A 12500-nucleotide genomic window follows, 5' to 3' on the forward strand; every position below is an offset into this window, starting at 1 on the left:
TCAGCAATGCCCGGACACTGAACGAGGGTGTGCTGAACGGTTTCGTCACTCTGCACACACTTCGGGCAAGCCCGTCTGACAGCACATCCGTGCCTGTGGAGTTTGTGTCTGGGCATTGCTGACTCGTGGGTTACGTCGAACAGCTGCTGTCACGTGTTGGACGGAGCAGTCAGTCGACCGAGTTTGTAGTGTTGATTGCAGTGCTGCTCTCCTTCAATCGGGCAGGTAAGGCAGTTTTCCTTTGCTTGGTAGCTGTGGCGAAAGAGGTTGTTTGGTGGACAACGACATGAGGACAGAGAGATTCGTCTTTGACTTCAAGTTTCACTTGAAAGGAAATTGAGAGTAGAGAGGGAAGAGCTGTACTCGACTGAATTAATTGAGAGGTGAGTGAAAGTTGCGAAAATAGCACGAGCGGATGGTACCTCGCTAAGTGTAGACCTGTGAGTCGGAGAGAAGGAATTGGAGACATTACTTGCTCCTGGGGTTTCAGGGAAATCTTGGACAGTGGGTTTCTTCGATCATCTCTAGAGGCTTTCTTCTATCAGGAGGGCCACATCTTTACCATCCTCCTCGCCACATTTTATCCTTTTTCTAAACTTTTGTATGCTATGCATAAGTCCCTTCTTTCTCAGTGTATACCGTGTATGCTTACCTTCTTTCTTGCTTTCATTTTTATTTTATCATTTCATTATATGTAAAACCAACACACTTTATGTCTGTCTTTGTATTGTGCCCCTCATCATTCACCCTTGTGGCAAATAAATGAAATCATTATTATTATTATTATTATTGAGTGAGAGAGCAGTGCATGCCATCAAAGTCACACTGGGGTAAAATATACGAAGCCGATTATACCCGTCATCACTACCCGTGTGATAAGGGTACACCAGGCACACAAAATCTACAGGAACTGGATTAGTGAACTAGTTAAGCGGCAGTTGACAAGGCCAGTCATCAACAATCAGTGGTTGATCGCCCTGAAGAGAGCGATTCGAGTAGAATCGATAGCATTTAGCAAATAGTTAGCAATAGAAAGAAATAGCTTAGAGGATGACCTAGCAAATTAGAAGAGGAAAATAGCAAAGTCATCGTGACCGATGTGCTAGCGGCGAGAATGGCCCTTGACCAGTTTTTGCGAAGCGAAACACGAAGGTTGCGTTGTTAAAGCTAAGGCCTACGCGCTCAAACACGAAGGAACTAAAGCTGTCTGATAGACCCGGAAAATAATAAGCTGCAGTGAGTGTATAATGGAGAGATGTAGAATGCATAGAACTTTATATCGTGTATAGAAAATTCTATTGATGACGTGTATCAGGAGAAATTCATAAATGTTGAGACTAACAACTTATCGCAAACGGTTTCTTTCTCATTCTCCTAATATTCATAAAAAATCACAAGTTTTATAAACGTCAACCAATAAAAAGTGGAAATAATTTTCTAGTCGGAATTGTCATTTTTGTCACGAAGTGTATACTTAGTTTGGAGTGAATAAACAAACAGTAAATATCGTTTAAAGTTCTCCTTCAACGCAGGGCGGAGCTATTTATATTTATATTTACTGAATACATATAGTTGTATTAGAGAATGTTATATGTGAAATATTTACAGATTTGGGCGAAAAATTAACGCTAATTAGAAACCAAATAATTTATGCACAAACGAGAGATTAGAGGTATTCCTATTTAAAGAAACAATCTTAAGCAATCTCCTCTTACACACATCGTGCATGAAAACCTACATACACAAAAAAGTAATAATACTTACAATTAAAACGAACTTATTAAATTTAATTAATATATATATTACTTTATCTGTGTAATATACTGGCGTTAATTCTACTGAAATGCATTAATCTTTAACAACTATATATTTTAAAACTGAATATGCAATCCTCGTTCGGTTTAATTAACTTCAACAAATTTAAGTAATGTTTTATTTAATTAACTTAACCAATCACTAATAGATTTAGCTTTATTTTCTGAAAATCTCCCCGTTTTTAGATTCCGTCCTGTTCTATATGTAGTATTATATTCAAATATAGCTTTCATTATTTAAAATACATTATCTTTAATTTTTCTTTCTTCGTATATCTCAATTGTGAATCTTCGTAAAACTTTACATAATCTACCTTCTACCAATTTTTTCCTTTCATCATCAAATTAAAAGCACTTACACTAGAACTTGGAAGCTATTCTCGCTTTGTTAATAAACTTATTCTAAATTTTATTCTTAAAATTAAGCTAATTCTCTAACAATAGACCCGAAAATTTTAAAAAGATTAAGTTAAACCATGAAAATTGAAGTGGTAGGTTTCTTTTTTTTTTTTTTTTTTTTTTTTCTAAATAGCCTTTTACGTCAATCGATAAAATTATTGTAGATTAGGATGTATTTTGGTTTCTGATTTAATTTTTATCTTCCTCATACTTTATTTTACTTATTTTTCAGATTTAACTCATTTCATTTTTTTACATCTTATTTAATACACAATAATAAATTTTATATGTACGTTGATAATTCTTTTTTTTTTTTTTTGCTTAACCGTCTGTAAAACTCTTTTCAGAAAAATTCCTCGATTTTATCCTAAAGTTATAAATATTTAACAGAAAATCAAATCCATTAATACAACTCGCTAACTTAACTTTAATTTTATTTCTAAATTTTAATGTTTTATATTAGTTTAACCATCGTTTATTTAAAATTTAACTGTCTTAAATTTGTTTTCTCATAACGATATTTTATCTTTTACCATTCGGTTCAATGAAAATAAATAAAAAACATACTTTTGTAAAATCACAATTCAAGCTAGAAAATTCTTTTTCTACTTCCAACGATACCTTCCTTATAATATTTTACTTTCATCAACTTTAGATTGAACAGAAATTATTCCTTCGTTCTTTCAATTCGTAGTTATATGTAATCAATACTTTTTTCCCACACTCAAAACCAGAGTTTTTCTCTCTTCTCTTCTTCTCAGTAACTACTCCTCACAGTTTTGTCAGCACTCATTTCTCATTCCAGACCTCTCTCAATCACTCACTTCAAATCAACTTCAAACACAGAAATCACAGATAAAACATTAAACATATTTTATACTACCTTCACTTATTGGATTCTAGAAGCCGTGTCTAAACAATAAATTTAGCTTTCTCAATATTCCATAAAAGATTAAGCAATTGTTGTATAACTGGAACAACGCATTCGCTTAAAATCAGTCATTCTCTCTCTCTTTCTTTCTTTCTCTCTCTGTGTCTGTCTCTCTCTCTCTCTCTCTCTCTCATTCTATCTATCTCTCACTCTCTCCAGCGCGCTCGCGATATATGCTTAAAACAAAATACTTCATGTATTTCTCCTCTCATTCTCTCGCCATTTGGCCGAGTTCCGCATTTGTTACATTTCTCTCCATCTATCCCTTGAATTGGAATGTGTTTTCGTCGTCATTTACAAGCAACTCATCCGATCGATTAATTTTTTCTTCTCTATGCAACGAAACATAACTGAAATATGTAAATAAAATTTAAATAGATACCGTATTAAGGTAATATTGCTTTTTATTTCATTATTTTACTTCTGCTTTCAAAATAGAGTATCGAAAATCGAAAATGATAGATTCACGCCAAAACCTTGCTTGGAAATTATAATTTTAAAAAATATGCGCAGATATTATACATATATATACATATATATATATATATATATATATATATATATATATATATATATATATATATATATATATATATATATATATATATATATATATATATATATATATATATATATCAAGTTTGGAGAAGTGAAACCATCCGAAGTAGACCTCACACATGGTTCCAGCAAGATGGGGCAACTGCTCATAGCGCAAGAGAAACAATGCACCTGCTACGGCAGTTCTTTGCAGAGGGGATAAGCTCCCGCTACAGCAATGTCAACTGGCTTTCACGTTCTCCAGATTTGTTTCCATTTCTTTCCACTAAAACTTATTATCGTTTTGTGTCAAAGTCATTCACACACACACACACACACACACCCATACATACACACACATACACACACACACACGCAGGCACGCACGTACACATACCCACACACAAACACACACATATATACACACACATACATATATGCATATTTATTTATAGACACACACATATACATATTTATATAGGCTTAAATATTACATAGATATACACGTATATACTATTATTATTATTATTATTATTATTATTATTATTATTATTATTATTATTATTATTATTATTATTATTATTATCATTATTATTATTATAGGCGTTGTACTAATTGTTTAGTGTATTTACATTATCAGGAGCTAATTTGCAAGACTTTCACAAGTCAGCTTCGATTTCTAATTTCTGTCATCGTCAGCTGCCATTGTCAGCTGTTGCTCTATAATCTTGTAGTGTCCACGCCAACGCCATTGGTTATAGATGTCCATTTTGTTTATACTTTATTTTCTCTGCTATTTATTGTATAGAGATGTTCGTATCCGTGCATATTTGTCTTCCGTATCGATACATCGATCTTTGTTAAGACGCTGGAGCAATTATCACGGTTCGAGCGCCATTTTACATAATTTCCAAAGTAATTATGTTTGTCTTTCTTCTTTGTATTTGTTTCCTTGTCGTAGGCTAAACGCCCCTGGCTTTTTAACCCCTTTTCTTTTATCGTTTATCTTCTGCTTTTCTCAGTCATTTGAATGCGGCCATGCTGGAGTACTGCCCTCATGAATTTTTAAATCGAGCGAATCGTTCCCGCTACTTGTTGTTTTAAATCCTGTACTTGTTTTTTCAGTGTCCTATACAGACCCGCCAAGTTAGGGGGTCGTGAAGACACGAACACCGGTTGTCAAGCGGTGGTGGAGAAGAAATAAAGACACAAACACACACAAACACTTACACATGCATACATGCACACAGGATGCGATGGGTAAATTGTCGGCCTTTAAATTTTTTTTATTTCGTGCATGCGCAATGTTTGTTTCTGATTTTGTCGACTACACCGTATTGGAGGGTCAGTTGGAGATCGTCTGTGAGAAAAAACAGCATCATGATGCTATTCACTGTCAGAAATATTGAAACGGCATGCTGTAGTGCTTGGCATTCACGCCGGAAGCTCCATTACGAATATTTAAGAGTGTTTGGGTGTCAATCTGAGGATTGTGCTGTCAAATACATTGACTGTCAAATACAGTGACAAGGCTTTGCTCGGCCCGAGTCTCCGCTGGAAGACAGTCGCCCGGAAACAGATGAAACACAACGAAGTTTCTTAAAACACAGCCACGCCAACGCTCAGAACATCCTGAGAAATCAGACAGTTACATGTAGGACGGGTCGTATTTCTGACTATGATTGTATGGACCCTGGGAAAGTAATCCGTCAAATCAGAAAAATGTAAAAATATATGTCTGCTAAGGATCTCAGCATTGTCGGTGTTATCACAATCGCGATCATCTTTCCCACAGACGAAAATATCATCATTGTCTTCTTGACCCTCTTCGTGCCCAAGATTGTCATCATTATAATCATCATCAGCAGCAGCAACATTATCGCCAGTATTACCATCATAGTTTTACTTCATCAACATCATCATCATCATCATCATCATCATCATCTCTATCGTCAGTATTGTTATTGTTGTATTCCGTATCGTTTCCATGGTGATGGTAATGGACACGAAAACTTACTTCAGCTTTTGCTAGCGACGTGTTGCTATACCTATAAACAAATACACACACACACGTGCGCGTGCACACACACACGCATACGCATATATATATATATATATATATATATATATATATATATATATATATATATATACAGGCTTTTATATACATATAAAGACGTAAATATACATATATACTTACACACATACAGATTTATACATACACATGTGTGTATATATATATATATATATATATATATATATTTATGCATATATAAATACATATACATATATATATATATATATTTAAGTATATATATGTGTGTGTGTGTGTGTGTGTGTGTGTGTGTGTGTGTGTGTGTGTGTGTGTGTGAGTGTGTGTGTGTGTGTGTGTGTGTGTGTGTGTGTGTGTGTATGCTTATATATACTTATATATGTGTATATTTCCTCTCTGACTATGTATATTTCTATCTATCTGTCTATGTATCTATTCTCCATTCTATCTATGTATACATAGAAACACACACACACGCACGCACTCACATATGCATGTATGCATATACATATGTATGAACGTATGTTTGCAAAAACGTGCGTAGGAAAATACACAATCACTTGTACAACAATGCATCCAGCTCGTCATGCAGCCGGTTACACCAACAACATAAAGTCTTCCAATACACAAAGCAACGAGCGTTTTTATCTGATGCAACCTAACGCCATGATGACTTTTATTCATCTAGATCTGTAACGTTTTATTGGCTATCACATGCCTCCTAATGAGTTTGGAGAGATTGTAATGTTGGTGAAGTGGCTTTGCCTGATCTTCGGTAGCAGTAGATTAATGTGGAGCAGATGGAAGAGAAATAAAATAAATAGTTGTTAATGGCGTTTGTGCTGGTCGGGGCTGGAGGCTACGAGGGTAAAGATAGGAAATCTTGTGTGTTCATCATTCACAGAAGTACAATGCCTGCTTTCTATTGTTAGAATTAGCGAAGAATACATGCATGTGTGTGCTGTATGTATGTATTAATGTGTATACATACATATATATATATATATACATGCATACCCATACACACACACAGACACACACACACACACACACACACACACATATATACCTGTGTATGTGTATATATGTATATGTGTACATACGTACGCTAGACGTATGTATAATGTGTGTTGGGATATTTTTTGAAGTGTATTTTTCGAATTTCTTACTAATGGAGAGAGAGCGAGTTTATAACCTAGAAACAGTGATTTTTTTTATTGGAATTTAAGCATGAGCGGAAGATTCTTCTATGTATGTATGTATGTATGTATATGATTAATCAGTTTTATTACAAGATGTCTTGCCAATAGAGAAAGGGCCAATTTCGAACCTAGATCCATTGGAATTTCAACATGAGCAGTGTATTTTTGTATGTATGGATGTATGTGTGTGTGTGTGTGTGTGTGTGTGTAAGTGTGTGTGTGTGTGCACTCGACAGGAAATAATTTTTGCCTCTTTAAATAAATAAATAAATATATATATATATGTGTGCGTGTGTGTGTGTGTGTGTGAGTAGATGTTCAAATGCGAATATTTGTATAGATATTATTATTGTTATTATTTGTGGTGGTTTAGCTGAGGGCTTTAACTTCACTTTCTAGCAGGTAGGCGCTTTGTGTGCCCTTATGATAAATATATTCATATATACACATGTCTGTGTATGTATGAATATATGTATGTATGTAAATATATGTATGTATGTATATATATATATATATATATATATATATATATATATATATATATACATACATACATACATACATACATACATATATATATATATATATATATATATATATATATATATATATATATATATACATACATACATACATACATACATACATACATATATATATATATATATATATATATATATATATATATATATATATATATATATATATATATATATATATATATATATATATATATATATACATATATATATATATAAATTGTAAATCCAAAAGAAAAAAATAACAACAAAACTACAAAGGATTCCGCGGTACACGTGTTTCAATATTATATTATATTATATTATACACATGTAGAGCTTGAAACACGTGTACCGCGGAATCCTTTGTAGTTTTGTTGTTATTTTTTTCTTTTGGATTTACAATTTATTCTTTCACCGCAACCACTAGCTGGAATACACAGGTGCTTACAATTGTCAAGTATTACTTCTAATTTTCAATTTACCTATATATATATATATATATATATATATATATATATATATATATATATATATATATATATATATATATATATATATATATACATATATATGTATATATTTATATATATCAATATATACGTATGTATATATAGAGAGAGATTTGATGTATATCTCTATACATATGCATATCTCTTTCTGCTTGCATGCTTCTATCGAATTATATTCTTGTATATGGTATTTGTAATATGATCTATAGCTAAATCCCACATAAACCTCATTCAATGAGAATGCATTTCCTCTCATGAAAGTTGCTGTATGATAATAAAGTTGGAACTCGTGCTTATCTTGATGTGATTGTTAAACCTGGTGACAGTCATAAGAGATATTAGAAATGCATTGGTTTGTCCATCAAAGTTAATATCATTCTAAATATGAAGCAGATGAGCTAGTAGACCTCATGAGAATCATACAGGATGGACGGTCGAAATTTTCTTGGATTGTACTCGTTTGAAAATTGCGCATTTAGTTTCTGAAATACCCTCTTCTGTAAAATCTACTACTTGAAGCAGATCCCCCGGATAAGTCTTGTTATATTAATTGAAACAGTTATTAAATACATACATACATATGTAGATATTATAGTAGAGATGTGTTCTGTTAAGAACGTATAAGAGTACAAATAGAGCTCGTTCACCCTTAGAATTCCCAAATAGCCGGGAGTATTGTTATGGTATGCAACCAATTCTAGTCTTAGGTATTCCTCGTGTGTGAAAATAAAAAGTAAAAAGTAAGAGTCAAAAGGAAGAGTAAGTACGGTTAGGTAGCTTTTTAATCACTACAAATGTTTCGATACATGCAGATACTCGTATATACAGGATTTGAAGTTAAGTTTAAATACAGGTAACGATTTAACTGTATAAGATCTATATCTACCTATATAAGAAGATCTATCAGGCGATACTCAGTTGGTGTCTCCGTAAATAAATCTAGATTTCCATGCTACAACATCCATGGCTTCTTCTTTCAAACTAAAGTAACATTCGAAACTCCACATGTTATAATGACAACATACTGTTTGTTCTAAATTATATATATATATATAATATATATATATATATATATATATATATATATATATATATATATATATATATATATATATATATATACATACATGTATATACATACATGTATACATATATATATTCTATTATTTATATATTATCCATATTAAATGAGACAGCGCATTCAATAATCCAAGTTACTTTCAACAACCTCGATCGATTTCTCTCCATCATTTGCGCATAAAATATTTTCGCACAAACACCCCACACACACGCACATACACAGACTCATACACACAGTCACATAAGCATAGAGATACACGCTGTCAGGGACACACACAAGGACATACCAGATTAATTTAACAATGGCGCTTGACAACCATAGCGAGCTGTTTCCCTTCTGTAGAAATTTATTTTGTGCGGTTGTCGTTATTGTTCATACCCTGATCACTGTCTTATTATTATTATTATTATTATTATTATTATTATTATTATTATTATTATTATTATGATCATCATCATCATCATCATCATTATTATTATTATTATCATTATTATTATTATTATTATTATTATTTATTTTTTATTATTATTATTATTATTATTATTATTATTATTATTATTAGTAGTAGTAGTAGTAGTAGTAGTAGTAGTAGTAGTAGTAGTAGTAGTAGTAGTAGTAGTAGTAGTAGTAGTAGTAGTTATTGTCTTTGTTGTGGTTTTTGCTATTGCTCTGACAGACATTGATTTATCGGACATAAATTATTATTATTATTATTGTTGTTTTTGCTGTTGTTATTTACCTTTTGTCCGCGCAAAATCAAGCATCGTGATTTGAACCGCCCCAATAAAGTGACACTATTTCGCCATCGACTTAGCCGTTGGCTGTCAATAACTTGACAAATGAGCCGGCCATAAATAACCAAAGACACCAACAGCTAGAACAACAACAGTAGCAACAACAATAACAATAACAATAACAACGCCAACAATGGTAGCACCTCTACTACTACCATCAACGTCAACCAGTTCGACAAACACCAATGGATGACAGTAAAACAATACGCCATAGAAAACCATATTTATGACAAAAGAAATCATAACATGTTTTTTTTTACTTGACTTTTTGTCACGTGACTGTCGCATCATATCAACAAGAATTGTCTTCTCTTTGTTCACAATATTCTTGGAAACGACAACTATTTACCTCCCACTTCATTGAACGACTGTTTGGCTCTACTTTCTCTTCCATAATCAATAAATGAGTGTTTTCCATTATTATTATTATTATTATTATTATTATTATTATTATTATTATTATTATTATTATTATTATTATTATTATTACTATTATTATCCATATTATTATTATTATTATTATTCAGTAATTTTATTTTTATAACGTGCTTTCACTTCACTACCGAGCGCAGCTCTGTGCGCCTTGGGTATGTGCTGTGGTTTGCTGTGGTGCTCTTATGTTTACTGTATTGAAAGTGTTTTGCGTAGAATGTGTGCAGTACCCAGTAGTGCAATTTTCTGTATGTTATATATATTTGTAAGTCCTGGTGTTTTTGTTATGTATTTGTCTGAATATTTTTTTATTATACCTAAGGCACCTACTATGATAGGAATTGTTTCTGTTTTTAGATTCCACATTCGAGTTATCTCTATTTCCAGGTCTTTGTATTATTATTATTATTATTATTATTATTATTATTATTATTTTATGTTTGACTTTTGTTTTGCATTTGTACAAGTTGGATCCAAGTCTCACCCAGAGACCTCAAGAGACAACAAGTTAGAAGTTCATGTAGGTGTTATGCCTAGGGTACCATATATTTGGATTTGTACAGTTTTGTTCAAGTGAATGTTTAAGAAACCATAAGAAAATTATGTTTGCTTTAAAATTTGAGATCACATAGACAGTATTTTACGTAGGATATGGGCAGTTCCCATGAGCACTATCTTTTGGACTTCAGCCATTTTGGGGTTTCCTGGTATCTGAGCTAGGTAGTAATCAGCCCGTTTCGCTGTCATTCCCAGGGCACCTATGACAATAGGTATTGTTTTCGTCTTCAGATTCCACATTTTGCTAATTTCTATTTCAAGATCTTTATATTTGCTCAGTTTTTGGTAGGTCTTGACAGATACGTTTATATCAATTGGGACAGTCATATCAATGAGGAGGCATGATTTTTGTCTGAAGTCTTTCAGTATGATGTCTGGCCTATTTGCGTCTATCTTTCTGTCAGTTTGAATGGTGAAGTTCCAGAGGAGTGCAATGTGATCATTTTCAAGTACTGGGGGTGGTTTGTGTTCCCACCAGTTTTTATCATGGGGCAAGTCCAGGTTTTTGCATATTACCCAGTGAATATATTGTGCAGCTCTATCATGCCTGTTGAGATACTCTGTAGGCGCAAGCAGACTGCACATGGAGACAACATGATCGATGGTCTCATTTTGTTGTTGGCATATACGACATAATGGGGAGCTGCCGTTCTTTAATATGTTGGCCTGGTAGTTCTTTGTAGGTAGGCATTGATCTTAGGCTGCTATGATAAACCCCTCTGTTTCTGATTTCAATCCAGAGGCCATTAACCATTGGTGGGTAAGGGCTTTGTCAATATCTGCATTATTCGCTCTCTTTGGGTATTTGCCATTGAGAGGTTTTCCATGCCATTTTTCAGTCATAATAGCTAAGGCAGCAATTTTAGTACGGGTTTTCAAGCGCTTAGCTTTTTCTGTAGGTGTTTCTAGTTCGTCTAATTCTTGAATTTGTTGCAATTGGAATTCACTTAGATATTCCTTTGCCTGTTTTGTTACTGAGTAAGATGCTTTCTTGCTTTCATATTTTAAGACAAGTTTTAGCATCCAGTCCTCAGAGTTTTTCATATAGGTGTCTAGGCCAATTGTGGCTACCTTCATTGATAATGCCAGCTGTAGTAGTCCTCGACCTCCCTCTTTTCTTGGCAGATAAAGACGTTCTATATCTGCCTTAGGGTGGTGCATTCTATGCATTGTCAACAGTTTTCGTATTTTTCTGTCAACATTACATATTTCAGTAATTGACCAGTTAACGATGTTGAAACTGTAAGTCACGACTGGTATGGCTAGAGCATTGATCGCTTCGATCCTGTTTCTCGCGTTCAGCTCTGTCTTCAGTATTGCTCTCACCCTGCGATAACATTCTCTTCTGATCCTTTCCCTCATCACTGAGTGCTTGATATTGTCCCCTTCAATTACCCCTAGGTATTTGTAGCTCTCCGCTGGTTCTAACTCTTTTATGACATTTTGCTGGTCAAGGTTCACATTAGATGTATTTGTCATTTTTCCTTTGATAAAGATAGCTTTTGCACATTTATCAAGGCCAAATTGCATCCTGATGTCATCACTGAATTGTTTAACAATCGCTAGTAGGCCTTTGAGTTGTTGGTCATTTTTTGCAAAGAGCTTTAAATCATCCATGTAAATGAGATGATTTATATTTTTATCAAATATTTTATAACCATACTGTGCA

Source organism: Octopus bimaculoides, chromosome 20, assembly GCF_046866305.1.
Source record: "Octopus bimaculoides isolate indiv1 chromosome 20, ASM4686630v1, whole genome shotgun sequence".
Classification (NCBI taxonomy): domain Eukaryota; kingdom Metazoa; phylum Mollusca; class Cephalopoda; order Octopoda; family Octopodidae; genus Octopus; species Octopus bimaculoides.